This window comes from Ursus maritimus, unplaced genomic scaffold, assembly GCF_017311325.1.
Source record: "Ursus maritimus isolate PB19 unplaced genomic scaffold, ASM1731132v1 scaffold_31, whole genome shotgun sequence".
Classification (NCBI taxonomy): domain Eukaryota; kingdom Metazoa; phylum Chordata; class Mammalia; order Carnivora; family Ursidae; genus Ursus; species Ursus maritimus.
This window is the reverse complement of record NW_024425675.1, coordinates 8,762,453-8,766,757: the sequence shown is the minus strand read 5'-3', so window position 1 is coordinate 8,766,757 and position 4,305 is coordinate 8,762,453. Positions and strand designations below refer to the sequence as shown.

General features: G+C 48.8%; 1 long non-coding RNA gene across 1 annotated transcript; it reads left to right on the top strand.

The window, feature by feature from the left end:
* The first annotated feature begins 290 nt into the window (after positions 1 to 290).
* On the top strand, positions 291 to 3,623 carry LOC121106302. Its single transcript, XR_005838910.1, has 2 exons — positions 291 to 2,233; positions 2,711 to 3,623. It is a non-coding gene; the product is annotated as an uncharacterized LOC121106302 (long non-coding RNA).
* The last annotated feature ends 682 nt before the right edge of the window (positions 3,624 to 4,305 follow it).

Sequence of the window (4,305 nt, the reverse complement as noted above, 5' to 3'; positions counted from 1 at the left end):
ACACTTGGAGCGTGTGGACGCCCGCAGCCTTCAGATCTGTCCTCGCGAGAGCCTATTTATTTTTGCTCTGTTGCAAAAAAGATTTATGAGCCCTAATTATGAATTCTGACACTCTTGCGTTACATGGACGCACTCAGGGTGCTTTTCACTCTCTGATGCCTTTCGAAAGCCTCCCTTTTCAACTCTCAACCCTCAAGGGCAACAAGGGTCCCTTTTGAAAGAGAGGGTCTGGCCGGTGCTCGGCCTCCGAAGGCTCTGTTTGCATGGCTGGGGTTTCGTCGGGGCTCCGGGATTGATGGATGGGCCGTAACCTCGGGCCGCTGCTTTATTTACTCTTTCTTGGCCCTTGTCTCTTCTAGAGAATCGCAGTGAATGTATAAAAAATGTGTTTCCAAATAAAAACCGGCAAGTAGAGTGTCGGCCTGGAAATAACCTTTGCAAGGCATTTCAGAAAGCAAGAGTACTTCATTATTTGAAGTTTATTCTAAAAAGATAACAGCGGATGGCCGATTTGGCTGGGACTGTCGTGTTGGCCCAGCAAGTGAAAAACTGCATTGATGATGATGCAAAACAGAAAAACGGACATGAACTTTACGGACAATTCATCCAAAGTGCCGTAGGATGATGTGGGAGGAGCCTTTGGTTTCTCGGGCTAATGCACAGCTCACGGCCTTTCTTCAGAAGCGGGCAAGAGAAGAGGTCGATCTGGTGGCTGGAGCCGTAGTTATAAGACCTGGAATCAGCCCAGGCCCCGGGTGGTCTGTGGGAAGTGCAGGGATTCACCCGGAGAGAGGGGTGTAACGAAGGGCTTGAACAGCATCTGAAAAAGTGGCGTGTTCTGAAACCTGGGCAGGACTCTTAGCCCTTCCTTTCCTGGCTCCCTGCCTGCAGCCCAGGCTCTCCTTTTCTGGTGTGTGGACCTGATTCCTGGGGTGTGGGGTGGTAGTCGCGGTGGTGATGGACGGGAACCTCACCTCTCGTGCTGGAGAGCAGTCTCCCCGGGGGAGATGACAGCAATGTGTCAGGTCACCTGAGACCTCCCGAGGTCTTCTTTATTTTCCAGAAAATGGCGAGGGAGAAGCCCAAGAACTTAATTGATCCACTATTTTAAAACATTATCATCTCTAAATTTTAGAACAAACCCAGCTATATCATGGAACGGGAAGTTAAATTGACATAACCCTTGACATATTCTTAGCCTCTGGCGAAGAAGCTGCTTGCCCCAGGGGTCTCCACTCACCCCTGAGTTAGAGGACTTTGGGGGTAACGTTGAGGAGCAATGATCTATAACACTTCCTATGGCTGTTCTCCAACCCTAAATTTGGTGGTAAATTCAGCCTTGCAGGAAGGGAGTATATTAAACAACCCCCTCTAAAGAAACCACCTTCTTCTCCCTCCCCCTCTCCTCACATTCTCTGTCCTAAGTTACTGTAAAGCCACAGTGGGGGTTCTCTCAACTGCCTGGGCCACTGTCATTCAGTCTGGGCTCCAATCCTTCCAGCAGGATTTCTGCCCAAGTGGCTCCAAAGATCCCCCCAAACGAAGCAGTCGTCATGAAGAGCTGTTGTGAAGACCCTCTGCTAACCACAGCAGGGAGCTTGCTGCTGCGATTTTTCAACCCACAAACTAGAATGTTCCTCATTTTTGTCACAGGTCCCATAAAGCCTGATAGGCAGGAATCAGTCATTTTTTAAAAAGTGCCACTGAAATCATTGTGTGAAGTGTTCTAGCCCTGAGATCTTCACATAGCTTGTCACTTTCCGTCCCTTCTGTCTCTGCTCAGACATCGCCCCTCTGAAGCTTCTCCGACAACTCCATCAGATGGCCTCCCTCCTCCCCCAACCAGGACTGCGTCCAGAAACATACCACCTTCTTTACTTTCTTCACGGAATTGAACAGTATCTGAAGCCATCTTGCTTGTTCAATTGTTTCCCTCTATATTGGCCTCCCTCGTCAGTCCCCCCAGCCCCCCAACCCTGAATTTAAACTCCATGAGAGCAAAGAAGCCTTCTTCTGCCCCATGCTACGTGGTATCCCCAGCGCCTGGTAGTGATCCTGTTGCATTGAAGGAGCACGGTGAACGTTTGTTGAGTGAATGAATGAATGTGTCGGACACTGTGCTGGTGGCGGAGGGTCAACAGTGAGTGAGAACTGACCACGCCAACCTCCATGTGGTTTGCAGGCCAGTGGAGGAGACGAGAAATGGAATGATCATTCCACACCCTGCTCCATGGTAAGTACCCTAAAGGAAAGTCTCAGGGCCAAGGACAGACTTGAACAGACCGGTCTAATGGAGGGAGAGATCCAGGGGGCTTCCTTGGGGAGGTGATAGAATCTGAAGTATGAGAAGAGTTTTCCACTTGATAATTTGGTGTTAATTTGGTAATTAGCCTGGCTCTCAAGATAACAGAGTGAGAGACGGGTGGTCACATGGAAGTGAGTGGCCACCCAGAAGAGCCTTTCCAAAGCCAGTGGACTTCAGTTCACAAGTCTTTTTACACCTGAATCCACGGACCTTCCCCCTTTTCTTCTTTCTCTCTCTCTCCTTTTTGTTTTTTGAAAAGTATTAAACTCTCTTCTTGAAATACACTGATTTTTTTCAACCTATATTTGCTTCCTTTCAACCCCCGCCTCCCAGTTGTTTATGTTTCCAACCCAGGTGCTTTCAAGATGTCTTTTCTTACACATTTTGGTCTTTTCTGTTTGTCAGGCAGTGATGATTTCCTGCGTGTGTGATTGACATGGAGCTGTTCTTCCTTCATCCAAAGTTGGCTCAGGACCGCATGTCCCAGCTGTCCCTTGTCCCACGCGAGCAGCCTGGCCACAGGCTTTTCAAAACGCTAGCAAATCAGAACCCAGCCAGGCTCTGCCGGGCACCTTTTTGTTTCTCCTGAAATTCTGTGTGCGCTCCAAAGGAAGTTTCTTCTGCAGCTTTCCCCTTTATTTAAATCAGCTCCTGAAAATGGTGGTGCTTAGAGCCATTGGAAGCTCCGTGAGTTTCTCTGCCCCTTTTACCTTCCCCAGAGGAGCCTAGAGACTTCAGAGCCGCACGAGGCTTCAAAAACAAACATGAACAAACAAACAGAAGAGCTGCATGAGGGTTCAGATGCTCTCGCCCAGGAGAACGAGCTGTTCCTGACTTCCTTCTCAGGGAGCTGCTACGGGGGGTGAGTCTTCTTTTCAGGGGTCTCCACCTCAAAGTAAAGGAAGCAGGGAGGCGACCCAGGTCTGCCCTCCGTGCCCTGCTGGTCTGCACAAGTCAAGGAAGGGACTTCCCGGCCGCGATCAGAGACAGTTCCATTCTGGCCAGTTAGAAAATGCTGCTTCCCCAGACCAGTTCCAGCTGCCACCCTGCAGTTGGCTGGAGGACAGAGCACTGGAGCTCTGTCTGTGTCTGAGGAGGTGCCGTGAGCCACGTACCAGATGGTCCCAGGCTCTCAGGACACCGAGTTCCCCATGTGCCTCTTAATTACACAGAGCAAATGTCCCTTCTAGGGGCGCACGGGGAGGCACGCTGAGTGCTAACTCCTCCAGAGCCCGATGGATGGATGACGACTGTTTAAAAGCCTGGGAACTTTTGAACGATGAATTGAATATAAAGTTGATGTTAATCTGAGAAACACACTTTTTCGTAAAAGGGTCAGATCTTTGCACGCAGTGATTATGACAAACAAAAAGATCCCGCTTTGTGGGTGATTGTGTTTGGAAATCAAGAAGAGAAAACATTCTGGGCTGAAAAATTTTCCTGAGATCTTCTTGTGAGTCAAGATTGGTCTTTGCTTTAGGTAAAAGTTGAGATGGAAGGAAAAACCTATCCAGGGAAACAAAGAGCGATTCCAAACGGGATTTTGGAAGTGAGGTCTTTTTAGACAGATGGATGTAGTTTTGGAATTGTGTTTTGGATGTTGTTTTCGAACTCTGTGCTCTGAAGTTGTGCTTGAAATGCTGCGGGGTGCTTGGGGTGCCTGGGTGGCACAGCGGTTGGGTGTCTGCCTTCAGCTCACGGCGTGATCCCGGCGTTGTGGGATCGAGCCCCACGTCAGGCTCCTCCGCTGTGAGCCTGCTTCTTCCTCTCCCACTCCCCCTGCTTGTGTTCCCTCTCTCGCTGGCTGTCTCTCTCTCTGTCAAATAAATAAATAAAATCTTAAAAAAAAAAAAAAGAAGTGCTGCGGGGTGCTGAATCCTTTGGGTGTTGGTTTTATCACGTCCTGTGAAGAATTTAGTCTTTATTTTATCAAGAAATCTATTTGATCTAAGAAGATAAGAATATCTTCTTTCTCTTCCAGTTTCTTTACACTGAGAGAA